The sequence below is a fragment of the Vanessa atalanta genome, chromosome 18 (genome assembly GCF_905147765.1).
Source record: "Vanessa atalanta chromosome 18, ilVanAtal1.2, whole genome shotgun sequence".
NCBI lineage: Eukaryota > Metazoa > Arthropoda > Insecta > Lepidoptera > Nymphalidae > Vanessa > Vanessa atalanta.
Window position 1 is genome coordinate 175855 of NC_061888.1, and position 19617 is coordinate 195471.

At 35.4% G+C, this 19617-nt stretch overlaps 1 non-coding gene across 1 annotated transcript; it reads right to left on the bottom strand.

The window, feature by feature from the left end:
• Positions 1 to 11774: 11774 nt before the first annotated feature.
• On the bottom strand, positions 11775 to 11847 carry Trnar-ucg. The gene has a single exon. It is a non-coding gene; the product is annotated as a tRNA-Arg (tRNA).
• Between the last annotated feature and the right edge of the window lie 7770 nt (positions 11848 to 19617).

Below are 19617 nucleotides of genomic sequence, written 5' to 3' on the forward strand. Positions count from 1 at the left end.
ATACAAAATAGTTCACGAAATAAAATAATAATTAGTACAATAGGAACCAGACGTCCTGTTACGATTGGCGAGAGTGAATTTGGTAAGAACACACCAACGCAGGTGCACGCAAACAAACCGGTGATTTGGATAACTGCTCTTAAAACCGTTGGCCTTGTGTCTGATATCTTTCCGGACCTTCATTCTTCAAATTTAAACGGAACTACACTCTAATAACCCATAAAAGTATAATCAGCATCGATTTACAATCGGCAAATATATTATTTATCTTAAATCACAAAAAAGTCCAAAATGGTATCCATCTTTTGGGATTCGGCTGAATTCAAACTTATCAATGAAATAGCTTGTCAAATAAACATCGAATTTTATGATCCTGCATCACCCTATATTTTATTATTCCGTTAAAATTTAGACACGCTTTATTTAATCTTCAATATTAAATAAATATTAAATATTTTGGACAACATCATACATTACTCTGATCCCAATGTAAGTAGACCCAAGACAACATAGAAAACTATTGAACTTTGTCTACATCGACTCGGTCGGGAATCGAAACCGGGACCTCGGAGTGGCGTACCCATGAAAACTGGTGTACGCACTACTCGATCACGGAGGTCTTCGTTCTTTTTCATTACAATAAAAAAAAAACAAAAATAACGATATGTTTTTATAATAACTTTACTATATTTAGCACAGTATGTGCACATATTTTTATTTTTAAAGTTGGCGATACGAGTTTTGGAAATATTGTTACCGAATAGGCTCACGGATAATCATCAAACTGTCAACAATAAGCGCTAACGTACAGAATGACAGACGAGAGCTTATGTATTTATTTTTTACCACTCAGATCTGATACAAAAGTAAGCTATATATTATATATAAGTAAATATAGTACTTAAACTAAGTCGAGAGCAAGGTGGGTACTTTTTGTCACCTTGTATAAAGTTATATTTTTGCAATCAACTAATAACCCTTATCAAGATGAATGTTATTTAAATGCTTCGTTGGCCTAGTCGTTACATTTCAAGGCTTTATACTCCGAGATCCGGGCTTGTATCCTCCTAATGAAAAGTTTAGTTGCATTTTCGTACATACAGCTACGGATCATATGTCTAGTCTATTTGTTGCCAAGCGATAAGACTATGAGAGTGAAGGAATAGTCGGTGCCGATTGTCAGCGGAGACAGCTGACTGCGTCGGCGATACCGTGCTCTAAAATATCTCACTATCACCAAGCCATCGCCGATTAAGGACATCAAACACTACAAGTATTAAGACTGTGCTCATTACGTTAGCGACAACTACCAATAGGCATTTAACTTTATTTAATTATATTGACAGCCGATATAGTGCAGCGGATTACTATCGACAAAAACGACATTTTATATACGACAAAATGTTTTGGCTTTTAACAATAAGTAATTCAAGTTAAAGTTGAATACTGAAAGAACAAAGCGTTGCAAGTTCAAACTAAATGCAAATATGATGCCTTGTACGGCGTGTCCAGTGCTTGGTGTGATACTACATAATTATTGCGGCACCGACGCAGCCGGTGGTCCGCGTGATGGATGCGCGTGCGCAGCGTGCGCGTAATTGACAGACACACATCAATCGATCGAGATCGACGGCTAATCCGAGAAAATAGATTTGATTCCTAATTCCAAATGAAAAACGGGATCCATAGATAATACGGAATATAATTGATTAAGAAGATATCACTGAACATATTTCATTTTAATTTAAATTTCATCTCGCGTATCTGTGCTTTGTTTCATATTATGTACAATAAGTTAAGACGAGTGTACCTAAGTGATACGAAGAAAAGATTTAAATTGTTTTGCATGTATTACTACCCCGCTTCAGTGCAGTATGACATTATCGGCTGTTCCTCGTGATTCCGAGTGCGTTGCGTTCATTTTTAGCGTAAATTACGTAAATTATATATCCGTGTCCGTGCCCCTCTTTATTAAAATTAAGATTGATTCAGTCATTTAGTCGTGATAACGTAACAATCGAACAGACATAATTACCTTCGCATTTATAATATTAATTAAATTTTTGTTAAGACTTATTGATTTGATAATATTTTATTGTAAAAGTTTAAATCACCGATAACTCGGTTTAAAACGATTGTGATAAGCTTTCTAAAATAATAATATTCTTGGTAAATCGTCTCGCAACAGATCAAGGTAACAGCCAGTAAATCTAGCTCTGAGCAGCGCACGCGCAGCGGGACTCCAACCGAAGGAGCAGCGCGCATGCGCGGTGCATAGAACTATCCATTATCCATTCTCAATGCGATAGCAAATATCAGATTATGTACATTAATGCACCGCCTGCGATTAAGTATTAATTTTAATCTTAATAGAGATTGATGTTTTTGTTTAAAGCGAAAAATAGCTTGACTTTTGGTTGTTATCTCTCAGATACAATTAATTGTGCAAAATTAAATACCATTACAATAATCAATTACTTTGATGTAGTATTTAATATGACGTGACGTCATTTGTTGTTCTTTTTCTGGGTAATTTTCTTTTGCAAACTTACAAACATTGTTTCCTGTACTTCCTAAATTTAGCTAGAGAGTAAACTTTTAGCACGTTTATACACACATACTTCATGTTGAGCAAAAAGGCGTTAAATAAATGAATGATATATTGTTCATAAGATGTGTTATATGTTTACCGTAACGGCAAATCTTAAACTTGGACCCCGTCATTAAAACATTTTGCACTATAGCTCGAGAGTCGAACATAAAACGAGCAATCAATTCCAGCGATATTACAGAACGACCGCACATTTTTTTTCACCAACGATAAAATCGCTGAGTAATATCGGTACAAACAAACGAACATACACCTCTACAATACCTGACTGTGATTATAAGAAATATTAGTCGAGTTTTTATATTTTCACATGCACGACAGGCAGCCATCCCACTAATGTCCACATAAATGATTTTATGTGCAAAATCTTGTATCAACATAGTGTTCAAACGTTCTTACACGGCGCTTTTGTGTGTATTTATTACTCTCTAAGTTGTAAAATAAGTTATTACCGCATTTGATACGTTTCCACGTAACTCAGTGTGGCGCATTGATCACCACTTCGCTTCAAGTAGCTAATGACCAGTAGACGCTACTTGAATGGAAACATGGATAATTTTTTAAAGCGTTTACTGAAAAGCAGCTCTGGAAATTGTGATTAGTATAACGTCAAGACTCATCATTGAGGGATTGGTTTTGTGACTGACACAGAAAGCTGCAGACCCAGATGTACTGAGTACAAGAGCCCAGGCGAATCTAATTAAAAGTTACTGTACTTTAATCGAATTCGAATTCGGTCGTATTTTTTATGTTTGTTACCTCAGAACTCCGTCATTTGTAAACTGATTTAGAACAGTCTCTTTTTGTTTGGGATTTTATATTGTTTAAATTTTATTTTTAATATATTGTCTTAGAGTATCATTTGAATTCTTTTTTTTTATTTAAGATTTGTATTATACGAGAACCTTCCCTAACTTTTAAAAGTATCGTACAGTAACGAGTGTCCTGTGTTTGCACCTGTGCGCTATAAAATCTCCCGCGCAATTCTCTTGAGTACCAGAAGACTTCAATGTCCTGCATGGACATCAACCTGGTTGATCAATATTTTTGTAAGCAGATAGTCATTATTTGTATAATTTCTATATAATATTTTCCTTTTTATTCGTTTAATGTTTATATCTGTAACGCTATTCTATGTTTGCAATAACGCTATAAACTGGTGTATTAGTACAATGACGTCACAAAGTTGTCTCTCCTTCGGAAGCTCGCGATACATAAAATGTGTTTATAGCAGTTTATGTCGTTATATTTGAATTAAAACATTGAAACAACAAGGAAAAGGAAATTACAATTTACATCCTATATTTAGCAACCTAACAAACGTATTTTATAATAATAATAAATCCTTAATGTAGTCCTATGTCACAGTAGTAGTTTGAGATATATGACTATATAGGTGCTAATGATAACTTCCCCAAATATTTCTTTTAAAAATAAAACTAGATTATACTTTGATTTAAATGTCCTTAAAAAATCACACCTTAACCTGTAATCAACTCAACCACAAACCTTCAAGTGCAGCGACACTTCTAAAGTAGTAAATTAAAGGTCACACCGCCAACTGAATGGCTCTAAGGCCTGAGAAAAGTTGCACAAGACATAAATCGCTGAATGCGAGCTACTGTTGACTGTAAGCAAGACAGATGTTGCTCCCAGCGTGTTCGGTGTTTCGGTGTCGGAGACCACAGAGTAGTGCTACAAGCAAGAGACCAAATATGGTTGTAAAACCCTCGATATTAATCAACATTTTACCCAGGGCAGCACACCGGTTCGCCCTTAATTCGTTTTAATAATTGTAAATTAATAATTCAATCTATGCTGGACGGATACGTTTCAAGCTCATTTCAACCTTTTGTAATAAATAATAAAAAATACTATAATTTTCGATATTAACGAATTGGAAGATTTAGTTTTTTTAAATTCCTGAAATATCATAAGACAACATGCTTATGCAATCAAATATAGTTATTTATTATACTTCATTTTGTTTTTTTATAAACAATCAATATAAATCATCTCATTAAACGATTAAATCTAGATCGAGTTGTTCCATGAATACATGAACAATTTATTCAAAACAACGAAAACCATGCAATGATATCGGCCGTAAGTCGCAACACCGCTAGCGATGTTTTGATCTTACATTTGCATGAGAAACAAAAATACCTCGGCGACAAGTGGCGCGTTTCGCTCGGGTAATTCAAATTCAGATTTATTCCATTCAGCTGCGCCTGAGTTAGTGAGGTAGGTAATACTGGTGTCCTACGATACTGCATTATGCTTATAAAGATACATGGAGACACGCTCGCCATGCGGTCCGGAATACCGATACAATTAAATGGATAGACGATAATTTCAGCGTACGGCGAAGACGTTCTCAATCGATTTCGTTCTATATTCCTGTTTTGCCCAGGGACTAGGGACTAGGGACTAGGTTATAAGACAGTTTTGAAAAAGGAACCGATGAAAATTGATTGTGTTTTTTTGTCAAGACATTCTTAGTAGCAGCAGACCAACAGCCTGACTGTTGTTGGACTCTCTCCGGTCGATTTGCTGTCCCATCGGATTATTAGTTTGAAAAAATAGAGCGCGCACTTGTGTTTGCCTCGCTCTTGTGTGCTATTATATATTCTGCTTAGTCTCCAGTGAGAATGACCAATTTGTCGTAACAGAAAGGAATGTCTAAAAAGTACAAAACCAAACAATCAATAAGATCAGAAGGAAATAAAGCAAAACTATGAAATTTGTTACATAATATTCCTATTGAGGCATTCTTTATCAATATATTTATAACGCTATATACACTTAGATTCGATCTGAATTAAGAAATTACGTAACAAATTCGAAGATATTTTTTTCACATTTATTACATGAATGTATTTCTAAGGTTTTATTATTTTTAAACACCGACTCTGATTAAATTTATTTAAAAAAAAGTTTAAAATATATTTACAAGCTTTAAAGTAGATCGGTTGAGATAATTAATTATATATAATGTCTAATGAAATCAATTAAATATAACACTGTTTTGAACCAGTTTATCCTGAAAACAGCTTTATTAACCAAGTACATATTAATTTTGAAATGCCATTTTTTAAGATGGTAGTGGTCGGCAATCGGTCGAAATTCGATCGTAATTATTTGTTCATGAAATATTAGATGCGTTGATTGAATAGGAAATCAGCAAGGTTAAATAAAATAAGAACCAAAATATAAAGCCAAATATTGAGCCAATAAGAATAATGAGCATCGTAGACACAGTTAAGGCTTAGGTTACGAGTTACGGTTGTATCGAGAACCATTCATTGTTGCTCAAACAAATACCGTACACCAATAAAGCCTGCCATTAAACAGACGACCACTGTCAAAACATGCGTTTCCTTGTTTTCGCCCTCGCTGCGATCGTATCGGCGCACGCGCAACTCAGCGCTCGCGCATATCTATCGATCGGCTATCTATCGATCCAGTGATGTATAGCTAAGTGCGGTGGCCTGGGAATGGCAAGTGTTTTGTGTATAGCGTTAGGCGACAGGCGTCGTGACTGCGTCTAGATATCGGACGGCTAACTAATGGCCCTGGTTTATAAGCTAACGCCTCGTGAAATGGCCTGTCCGTTTACACAAACATGCGTCGGTTTTGTCTAGATCTTTAATATATTGAAAAACTTATAAGCTCAATGCCTGTAAATGTAGTAAATTTTCTGCTTCCAATATACACCGAGTTATCAAACGTAATCTCTTGAAATTAAACTGTTTGAGTTCTTACATGTCTCCAATTTACTAAACAGGCCTGAAAAATAACGTCGCACTGGCTGAAACTCCGACATGCAAGATACGATACTTTATAATTCACGTGTCCATTTTATTGTTTAACAAAATTAACTCAGATATATTGAAATTAATAAACTATTGATCTAGCGGCTGACTTATAAGACAAAGCATAGCATATTCCGCGAACCTGGGTATTTACAGCAGTCTGGAGCTTGGAAGTTGACAGAGTAGAATTCCATGCCTCGAAGAGCACGTAAAACTGTTAGTCCTGCACTTGGACTCAATGCGCTCTGCTGTCTGATTGCCATCCCATAGCATAATAAAATTTTTGAATTGAGAGAGCATTGAATAAAGAGTTCATCCGTGTTTGCAGACACACTTTTATGAAGTCTCTATAACTTTTCTTATACATCAACAACTTTTTTTTTTAAATAATGCAATTACAAATATTTTTGTTTTCAGAATAGAGTTCTAGCTTTCTCCTTATTTAGAGAATATTGTCGTATATAAAATAGTACAAACAGCAATAAAATTACTAATAGGGAAATTTTAGTAATAGGGTGTTTTAGTTAGCTATAAGGATTTCGTATTCATGTTATGATAAAGATAGAAATATTTATATAAATACAATCTTCGTATGGATGTCAATAAGTAATATTCAAAAAATTAAAACATTATTTTACTGTTACTTATACAAATATAATCTTGTAATACGTGCTCTTAGAAAATAAAATGAGGCACAGCAACCAAGCTATAATGTGGAATTAAGTTAGCATCCGTTTTTAAGCTGATAATTTATCTGCACTTCAAGAACCCTGAAATCTGCCTTATCCCGCTACATTCAACACTGTAGCCATCGATCTTCGAGCACCCCTATTTGGTTCTAGTTAGTGGTATCGTATCGTAAATCGCGCTAACGGAACCGATCACGGCGCGTGAATGGAACGCTTATTGTCACCGCGGGGCGTGCCGGACTTGGGTTCACTTGAGTTTGAAAAGTTTGATTCGTAGGCACTTCAGAGGTTCCGTACAGTACTTGAATTTAATTTATACGGTATGATGACGCGCCTGTCCTACAATGCCGTATTAATTATTTGTATTTTTCGTAACGGTGCTTTCTATAATATTTATTTATGACGCATTACTCTAGCTAACTCATTGGTTTTTTTCTATGTCGTATAATGTAGGTAGTCAGACTGGCAAATGGGCCACCTAATAGCTAAATAGAAATATTAAATATACTACAGTCTCAGCTGTGCCAACCACCGTGCCTCAAAAAGCACCAAAAACTAACGGAATAGAGATTGTACCCGCGCTGACGCCCGCGCTTGTATAACATCCCCTGCGCAGTTGGCTACTTCTTGTGATGGGCTGCCGTCGTTGTCATTCAGGCAGGAAGGAAACTTTGTAATTGAAATATTATAACATATTTGAAAATAATAATAACATTAACAAATAATAAGTCAAAAACAAGTCAAACCCATTACTTGTCCGTCTACTCAAAAATAACTTGTAGATAGCATGTTTAAAATAAAAAAAGTGCGGTGTAAGTCCTTCGTCGTTATAGAATCTTTATAATAAATTAATAAGTGAGAATTGTTATTTTTTCTTATATGTACAATTATACTAAAACATACACCCATATTCACTTTCTTCACTATTTTTTATTTCATAATTGATAATGATTGATAATAAATAAATCTTAGGTTTAGTCTTTCTACTATTTACCTTAAATTAACTAAATAAATAGTTCCTATCCTAGAGGGGGAGCCAGGAGACCCTTAGTACAGAGCTAGCTACTTTGGGCTCCAGCCTACAGACAATAGTACTTGTACGCGCGAGAGAAAAGTGGACTGTATTTTTGGTATAAAACCTCAAAACTCTGGGCTCTGACTTGCGAAGACACGTTCTTCTTGGGAGCGCTCCCTTGGTCTTCATACACTCGAAGAACACAGCCAAAGGGATGGGTGATATTATAGGAGAAGGATAAGTCCGTTACACAAGCTAATTTCAAAAGCGCGGCGCACTCACATAACACAGGTTACCGCGGCTCACACCAGAAGGGAAGAGAAAAAGGAAGTACGTCATACGTCAAATAATTCCATAGACAAATCATAGACGTTTCAACGTACGCATACACCTAAATACGCTACAGTACTTAACAATTAGATGCATGAATATAATAATATATATAATTATAAATTGTTGTATAATAATGAATAAATAAAAATATCGTGTGAACGTATATTACTATGTATCCCGGAACCGAAGCCGCAGTACCGTCACTTGAGACTCCTGACAGTGCTAGACCGAGGGAATTAGCGGCGCGATGGCGACACGACGCCGCCTTGTCACTCATTATACTGAAACAACACTCATTCTTCTTCACACAAATATATTATAAAAAACATTACGCGTCTGACCCTTTGCTCTGAGTGTGGTTTGAATTTAAGCTATAAACATTTGACGATATTATTGCAAAACATTTTCTATCTATTGAAAAAAAAATGACAAATATTGGTCTGAACTTAACTAACAACAACTAACAAAATAGTTTACTTCTTTTAAAGTGAAAGATAGTTAAAGAATAAGAACAATAATTGTTTCATATTTTAAAATAATTAGCGTATCTACAACCGTTAAAAAAGTAATGTAGATATCAGACGTTTCACAGGAATTCATCATAAAATATCCTTAATTTTTTTGAAGATCATATTGATGCGAAAGTGCCCTATAATATATAGACTCAAGACACCAGCCTGTACAAGTCCTACTGTTGGGCAGTTGTACGGCTGCACGTCATGACATCCACACGTCGAATACCTGAAAAAGCCAACAGCTCCTGAGTATTTTTGTAAAAACAGTAAAATCTCGGCGGGCAGCATTTTATTTGATTCTGACTGATCTACTATTAATGCACATATCAGATATCTTTCTGCTGTTTTCTTTAGTAAGTATTTCATCATATATAAAAGATATAGATATAAGAGCTCACTAATCCTTAGCAAGTATCATAACGATATGTTTAGCTTCACTGATTAATGTACGCGGCATTTGGCGAATGTTTTACGCGTGGCGCGTGGGAAGCCGACAGCACAGCAATTGCTTGACTCGTTACAAACTATTGTAACAAACAAAACACATGCTGGACCCGATTGTACAACGTTCACAACCGACGGTGAAACACTATTTTAATGCCTGTATTATTTACGTATTATTATGATTATTGAACTTTTCAGAGGTACTTATAATTCAGAGAATTTGGAGTTATTAATATAATGTAAGCAGTAACTGCTGAGTTTCTTTCTAGTTCTTCTACATTGATATTTAACTTTTCTAATTTTCTGAAAATTCATGGACGTATTCAATTAAAGTTTTTTGAATTAGGGGGGCAAGGGGGGCTAAGTTTGCATACGTTTCGCGTTTGATCCTATAGAATCTCTGCGGTTACTATATATAGACGATGCCTTAAATTCATAAACACTCACGCAACGAAAAAAGGAAGGTCCTTTAAGGGTGGGTTATATTAATGTTATATTAATACTTCTTAAAATCAGCCTTGGGAACTACAATCCCTTGTGTCTGTAGTAACACTAGCTCACTCATTAAGTACTGTTGATGGTAGAATATATGATGAGGGGGTAATACCTCCCTAGGCGGACTTGCCCAGAGTTTGCCCACCAAGTAAATAATACCCAAGGGTCGCACTTGTGTCATAGAAGCTAATTACCCCGCCACAGTCTCCGGCGTGTTCGAACCTTTAATTACCTGTCTTGTTATTTCGTGTCAATCTATTAAACATACTCTATGGTTACACATTAACGAAACTGTAGTTAATTTAACTTAAACTCTATTTCGTGTGGTATAAGATTCAGTTTTAAATGTTTCAAGATGTCATACACCTGTGAATAATGGTCTCAAAGGCAGTAATGTTCTTAGTGACCAGCTTCGTCGATTAGTGCTGAGTGAATGTTTACACTTTGATAAATAGTAATGAACAATTTACATGTAATCAAAACATGTTGAGGCATTTTGTAGTTTATACTTTATAAATATAATAAATCTAATAACCAGGACTGCATAAACGTGTACCTACAGCTTGCTGCAAATGAAATATCGAGAGGGGAAATAACCTAGAAGTTGGAGCAATTAAATTTTCATGCGTTTAATTTGCGTTTATGATTCTCATTCGCCGTGGTGAAGGGAAACACGGTGAGGAGGCTTACACGCGCCCGTAAAACTTCGCCTTCAAAGAAAACTTAGCCCAACAGTTCAAATGTTGAAAAAGAGTTACTACTGAATTTGTTCCCGGTTCTTTTCGGTAGGATCTACATTCTACAAGCTAAGGGTTCGGAACCCGTAGCTTTACCTTTAATATATGGATTTCTTTAAAATGATGATTTTGATTATGGAAGTTATGACGATCTAAAAGATCCAGAACAAATATTACTAATAAGAACAGCAACACAGGTGCAATGCCGGGAAAGGACAGTGTAACGCGGCCATTTTCTTAACTCTAGACTACTACTAAAAATGTCTAGAAAAGCCCAATGGACTGGCTTGAATGAGATTCGATAGCCTTCAAAGCTGGCCATTACATTGAGGCGTTAAAACGAATCAATAATCACACAAGGTTCTGTTACCAGTAGAACATTTCCAAATAAATTCTTCGATGAAAAATTATATTATAATTTATTATTATTTACATCGATGACTATTTGAGTATCACTTCACACTTAAGAAATAAAATATTTTACGTAGTAGTACTAGTAGTTTATATCGACTTTCAAAAGCTCAGCTTCGTAAGTTATCTAACTTGAACGTTTTAAGTGGCGATCAAGCTGGGTTATTGATACCTACTTAAGTTACTGATGGAACTTCTATGAAATGTGTTATTGTGTAATGTACGGAAGTTATGGTCTAATGTTACGGGAGCTTTCTTCCCATAATTGTTAAATGAGATTGTGTTGTGATGAAACTTAATACTTGTTAATGCATCTTGTTACTACCTTAAATATAATATACATATATAACAAATAATAAAAATGAGCCGCGATGGCCCAGTGGTTAGAATACATATTCTGTTTCTTGTTTCATTCAATTCATTTCCTGTCGAGTTCGTTGACTGACTTCGTTCATGATTCGGAATTTCTTAGGAAAACTTTATATGCGAGGAAAAAGCTTGCAAGTATTAAATGAAAAACTGGCACATAAGAAATCTGAATTTTAACAGAATAGTGGAATTAGCTCTAAGGTTTATCCTTAAAAGGAGAATAACCCTTAACTCGCCTAGAATAACATTGTTCACAGGTTACTTTTGCGTTTTTAAAGAGATAAAAGGCAGTTTACAAAAATATATATGTAAAAGTTTAGTTATATAATAAAGTGAGTAGCGACCGTGACAGGACTCGAACCTGCAATCTTCGGATCCGAAGTCCGACGCCTTATCCATTAGGCCACACGGTCCGTGTCTAAAAATACAAATATGTCCAAACTAAGGAAATAGGACTAGGTTTACACTCAATTACAATAAACTAACTATTGAAGGCTCTTCTGCAAAAAAATTGGGAATAGATCATCCTCCAAAACACAATTACTTCAATGAATATTAATAAGATAATAATAACAATGTCCTCAATACTTCCTTTTCTTTTCTTCTTTGGACGCCTTGGATCCGAAACGGCGTTGCCGACTGGATGGATATGAAATGTAGATCGCAATTTACTCAGTTTTCTATCAATTGATGAAGACAACACCGAATCAACTGGTCGCCTTCCCTCACTTCATACACCGCCAGCATGCAGTGAACGACAGGAATTACTTTCAATAAGCATCGGTAATGTTATTAAAATAGAGACATTGAAATAGCCAATAAAAATCTATTTCAAAATAACCTTGCGAGATAGACTAGATTTAATACTGATAGCCTATCAGCCTTTTATAGGATATTCTTCAGGGGGTTTGTACAAATGTCAATTGATTCAATGCGCCCTTCACTGGCTTCTACTATTGGACAACTAAATGCCATTGAAGCCTGCACCCATCCATTATCGAGTATACCCCTGTTTTCGGAGCGTTAGACTCCGGTTAAACGACCCGCTGGAAAGGAGTGCTTACGTTTAACGCGGCAAAAATTTGCTTAAATCTATCGCGCGGAGCAGCTAGCTAACACTGTGTTATTATGTTCACATAATGTATAATAAAGCTGGAACAGTTTATACGTGAAACATTTTTGATTATTATATTGACAGCTTTAAGTAGACTACATTTTATAAACAGAAAATGTAGTCTACTTAAAGCTGTTAAATTCAAATCTGTGTATGGATAAAATCCATACAAAGGAAGTTGCAGACGGATTATTATATATAAAACAGACCAGTTTTGCAAGCCAGAGGTCGAGCAAATTATATTAATTACAAGTATGATACCCATTGTGGCGGGTGAACGCGGAGAGGCTACTTTCCACGGCCGGTAATGATAGACTATGGACAAGGTTTAAGCCAACGCACGAAGGTGACCCCACATCTGTCTTAGAGATATTTTTAAATGATTATAAAAAAAATAAACCGTATTATAATGATATACACTTGTAGATAACTAAAAAGTACAAAATAAAATTATCTTTTTTTATATAAAAATGATAGGAGGACGGGTAAATGAGCCACCTGATGGTAAGTGGTCATCACTGGCCGCTTTGGCACGGTAAAAGTGTTTAACCATTCCTTACATCACTAATGCACCACTAACCTTGGGAACTCAATTTTTATGTCTCTTGTGGCTGTAGTTACACTGGCTCGCTAACGCTGAAACACAACAATTCCAAGAATTGCTGCTTACCTGCCAACCAAGTGAATCTCTTCACGAAAAATATTTTCATCCGTGTATTTCAAATTATTTGTGCAAATAAATAAATAATGCCTCATATTTCTTCTGACTGTGTTATTATCTGTTAATAGTTAATATCATTTCACAGTACAAACAGGTAAATGAAAATAGACGAATGTTTTGGACAATTTATCTTGTAATCATTCGTATAGCAAAATGTATTCAAGCAAACGGCATGCAAAACAAAAAAAATCATACTCTTAATTTGTTTACAAATAATTACGCGCTGAGGTGTGCACATGTGTGTGTGACAAACTAATGTAGTGTCAGAGAACTAGATGAAAACTCTCCAAGCCTTAACATAATAGGAGGCTCTAACCCAACTCTGACATACCTATACACGGGCAGTATTAGTTCTTAATGAAAATAATTCACCTAACTATCTTTGTACTATATTTCTTATTAGTATAATACGTAGTATGTGGCGAGGCCTTAATCGGCAACGCAACATTCGGTCCAGCATCGAGAACGAAGCTAGAATTATAACGGTCATAAAACTAACGAGCTCACGTGACACATTAAACAATACGCGGGAATATCGATCGAATTACTTACCCGAGCCATAAATAACACGTAATTGACTGTAATCATAGAGTGTAGACGTACACAAATATTATCCACTTTCATAGAGCTCCAAATACTTCGACATTACATCATTGTATTCTGCAATTTTAATTAAGGTTAATGGCCCAATACAACAGCAAATTACATTTTATAATCGTCTAACTGTTTACTGAGGCCAACTGCGGTTTTTTTTTATCTTGTTGATTCCGTATAAAGGTATCTCTAAATCATTGAATCAAACTTACTCCGAAAGAACTCACTTCGTATGATATGTTAAATTCTGCCTTGCGTTATATTGAGGCGTGTATCCTTTAAATGTAATTATTACGGTCAATGCCGCATATAACTATCTAACAAATTCACGAGTATGCAATAATTTTTCAGTTTGTGTTTACAGAATAGCTCTTTAAGTCCTATACTTCTCCTGCACTACTGTACATTAAGCTATATACAAAATATGTGTCACCACAAATACAATATAATAAAACGTTCTTATTTCCATTATCAATAGCGGGTTTATCGACATTGCTCTGGTTTGTTTAATTGTAATAATGACAAGGTATCGTCTGGCTGAGCCTCGTCTAATTCCGAGCAATAGGCGACCACTAGCAGCTCTAAATGCGCTTGCGATGAGAAAGATCTGAGGACAGCCTCAGCAGTGCGAGACTGGCTGAAACTTTATTGTATTTCCAAATGTCGTATAATACAGAATTTGGACCATTGGATGAAATAATAGTTAGAGTTCAATAAGCGGCATACAATGTATTAATTATTTGCTATTTTGATACAATAATATACAATCAAATATTACCGTTCAGATATATATTGTTGCCTCTGATTACCTCTATTTCCTTATTCGACTATAATGTCAAGTGTCGCCCCGTTGACAGCCGCAGCGACAGCCGCTCCGCAATCCGCAAAAACTGAAAGCGGTCCGTCAGCGCCCGACGGCGCGCCGTGTCACAATGTGAGCCAACAGGCGACTTGGCACTTATAGTATTATTTATTGCTCATTGATTACGAAGTCATAATTTATGTTTTTAATATTGGGAAAGGAAGTTCGTATTAACATAAGGCATGACTGATACATAAATGTCGGACTGGTATCCATCAGTATGTTAGCGACTGTGCTTTGTGCAAACCCATCTGATCAGCCACACACTCATCGGATATTCTACCACAAAACAGTAATACTTAGTATTAGTCCAGAAGTAGTAGTAGTGGTGACCATGTGGCCATGATGTGTATCATCAGGTGGCCCCTTTATCGTATCTACATAATATACTACAATAGAACAAGTACTAATCAACATGTCGAAATCAGCACATACTAGCTCTATATTGGGAAGCAGCTAGTATTATAAATACCTGAGTTTCGCAGTTTAACCTGCTTTTATTCTTTTTTTATTTATTATTATTGTATTATCTATAGCTAAGAGAACCTGCAACATTTTGATATAGTATCGAGTGCCCCAGGCATATATTGAATTCACGGAAATTTATTGTTGAGAAGTAACAAAACAATTTTTAAAGCAATTTAATGGGTAATATATAATACGAGTACCTATGTCGCATAAGCCATTTTAGACAAAAATAGTCATCCAGTAGTCTGCTATAGAATGCCCGCTGGGTTTCCAACTAAATCATTAGACTAACTGTTCGAGTAAAAAGGCAGGCAAGCCTTCTTATCACCACAGGAGGCGCCTAGACGAGGTGAGCTGCATACGCTGTGAATAAGTTTATGCTAATTGCAGCACATTGCTAACGCTTATTTGTACTAATTGTATAGTGGTGGCGTATTGAACGTTTTCATACCAAATTTAAATTTCTTACTTAAATATAAAAGCATTATACTTATACATTATACTTAGACATAAAACCACTAGTTTAAAAAAACAGAACTAAGTACAACCGGCGGAAGAAACTTTACAATATTCTGACATGTCCTGGCGGCGATTTATTCCTAAGGTATGCAGCATTCTAAAAATGAGACAATCTTGATTATGCTAACTTTTATCACGCACTTGTAGGTTAAGCTGTTTAGACGGATCTATCTCAGGACAACTTGATATACAAATTAGTCAAACAGTTGACGAATGGCAGTGTCCCGAGACAGTTGTTCTCAATGTCCAGGAAGTCGCTGTGGTTTCGATATGATCGCTGTACGGGTTTTATGTTAATACACGTATTGAGAGTGATCTGATAAATAGGTCCGCGTTGTATCGACTTCAGCGTACACGTGTAACTAACTCATATTCCGTGATTTTGTTCAAAAAATCGAATCGAATAATTTTAAGATTATGGTCATGAGATCAATACAATATTCATGTGTTTCATCTGTTTAAACAAGATCCATTAAATGATTTATTTTTTAGAAGGTTTGACTAGTTAGATTACTTTGGATACGTATAAAATATACATCGGTACTTAGATTATTTATGTAGACTTAGAGTATCGCTCTACAAAAAGTATCTAAAAGAATCGGGCCAACTTCACTATCCTGGTGCAAGTGACAGCTCCGCTTGACACTTGACATACGTCATCTTGTATACATGTATTAATAACTAAAGGCGATTTTTCTCCCAGTGATTATGGAAGATACCTGCATACAAAAAATTGGTTATGGTCTCATTTTGAAGAGCTCCAGCCGCAGCCGTAGATGTGCAGAAAATTAAACATAATTCTTGATTGAAGTTTACTAAATTGTTACTATTTAACAAAGAATTAATTTTAGAGAGCAGAAAAATGTTACTGGCCAATAGGCCAGGCGCTCTCTAATAAGAGAGCGGTACTACGGATGCTTAAGAAAAAAAAACCTTAAACAAAATGAAAGAAAATTCTTTTCGACAAACTCCAATTCTAACTGGACTAATGTATACTATTAGATATTAAAAATTTCATTTAAAAGTGGTTTCATCATTTTGGTGCCAAATGTACATGAAATGAAATCTTGCCTTGCAGTTTACAATGAAATAAAATCAAAACAAAAACTGTCATAAGTTTCGAAATTCTTAAAAAATCTTTTGAATAAGCACAAAGTTTCGCGGGAGACGCACTAGTTCTACTTTTATTAATGTGCGGGCATTCATTTCCACGCGGTCTCAGCTTTGACGAACGATCTAGACTTATAAATATATTCGCTTACAAACACTCAAACACACACTGTAATTTCTAATATTAACACATGCTCAACGGTTAAAAATCAATAGAATGACAAATAGTAACATTGAAACGCTGTTGGATTACCAATAAATAAACCAATACTCTATTTTTCAATAACAACGAATAAAAAACTAAAACACACTTTCAATACAACCATAGTTATGCTTCTACGAATAAAAAAAGTATGACCTGTCTGTCAAAATATAAAAAATAAAAATCCGAACAAACGTGTGGCGGTCGAAAAATTCGTACAAACTTACATTAGGATTTTCATAACATACACACGATAGCTGATAACAAGAGATAGTTCTCGAGACCGAGGGGAACGGACGCGCCGGACACGTGAATGCGTTATTATCGTCTATGACAATATTTCTTCCGACATGTACGGACGCCATTTGTCTGCAATGCAGCATTGTGTAATTTACATTTGTCTCCTTTAAAAATAATTAATTCCATTATAAATTATCATTTATTATTTGTATAGTAAATAAATAAATATTGGACAACATCACATACATTACTCTGATCCCAATGTAAGTAGCTAAAGCACTTGTGTTATGGAAATCAGAAGTAACGTCGGTACCACAAACACCCAGACCCAAGACAACATAGAAAACTAATGAACTTTTTTTCTAATGAACCCGGGAACTCGGAGAAGAGTACCCAAGAAAACCGGTGTACACACTACTCGACCACGGAGGACCGTCAATTAGTAAATAGTAATTAATATACGTTATATTTTACAAATAACATTAAGATTTTTGAAAAGTTTACTTTCATTTCTATTTGTATATCCTTTCAGAATCCGCGAATTAATAGCTATTGGCAGCCGATTAGAACCAATAGGGTTTCAACAACTCATCACATATTGTACCGCCAAACAGCAAAACTTGGTATTGTTGTGTTCCTGTTTGAAGAGTACGTAAGCCAGTGGCACGGTGGTCATAACATCTCAGTTAACAAGTTGATGGCGCGTCGGCTGCGGTGATTACTTAAATATAAAAAATAATATTAAAATAGAGAGCACGACTAAAATAAGAGTCGTTGTGAAGTCCAGCAGAAAGTTAGTACGGATTCGGCAACTGTGCAATATCAAACTTATATAACGTTGTCGAGTTTTAAATTTGTTAAAATTGCCCGTCCATAGATTCGTTTCTTTATTTTTAATAGCAAGGGAACATCGCGTGCACTTCGCATTCGATAGCGCTCGTGATGTCCAGATACACCCGACGTCCACGATAGCAGAACATCCCGCGAGTTCACGCCTCATCGCGCGCATCGACACTTCCCGCTTGATAGCACGATTTATCGACACGCCACAACACTAGCGGATTAGAACCGCGTATTTAAAGCCCGCTGTTCACGCTGTATCGATAGATTTATTTGTGCTCGATAATTCTAACCGATGAATCAGATTCGCGTGTGAATTCGCTGTTATTGGAGAATTATGTTAGTTGTATATTAACCGAAATCAAAGAGAGAAGGAGGTTCTCAATCGGTTTTATTTCTTCTTTGTTTGTTTTCTCAGATCTCTGTCATCGATTACCCGATTAGGAAAAAAATCAGTTTTTATCTACATTTTATTTCATGGAAATTTATATTGAATAAAAAAATACCAAACACTCCTGAGGGTGAAAAATATACGTCGAAATTCTTCGTTAGACAAAAAGCTATTATAACAACGAAAATTTATTCCACATAATTTCTAAGCAAATAATGACTTAATTCGAAATTAATAGCGCGCTTGTTTAAACGGTACTTAAAACATTAACGTTTAAAGCTTCTCCACATACTATTAACAACAGTTATGTGTACGAGTTACGCTCTATGAGAGACAAACAGACGGACGCGTGGGAGGAACGCTTAGAATTACTCTAATTTTTATTGTTATTTTTGCCTGTGAAAGCAAAGCTGACAATGACTACGATAACTATCATTATATATTACTTCTATTGACAAGCTCTATATATCCCACTGTTGGGCAAAGACTTCCTCTCCTTCTGAATTGGCTTAGAGAATATTTCCCCGCAGTTCCAATCAATGAAGACGTCATCTCAATGTGAGATCCAGGTTTCCTCACAATGTACCTATTCCTGAAAATTTAAGAGATTAGCAATATAGAAAAATATCTTCGTAACACTACTTATTAGGTACTATAAACCGCATTTTTTAAATATTTAAATATAATAATGTTTATTCTAGAGGCAGTTCTAAGACAATCAGTTGGGTTAACTACTGGTCGGTGGAATATTTAATTAGAAATAAGTATTTATTGTAAACAAACTCAAACATCAAGTCAGATCTATGCAAGTTTGTACTTCGCCCACGCGGTCTCAGCAAACAATACATTAGAAATGACATCGATTAATCGGTTATAATCTAGTTTTACTCCTTTTACAAAATTTTAACTCATTCTAAGAGAATAAATTAAATGTAAAGTTCCTACCAGTTAGAGAAGCAGGTTTTACTGAGACAAACACCAACAAAAACCAAGTAGTTAAATTCTTCCTATTATTAAGTTTAGTTTAACCTCGACGTGACGCTTTATACAATAAAATTATTCTACTGCATCGATCAAACTATTTTCTCTTCACGCTAAACCATTTTTGGTTCCTTCCAGTAT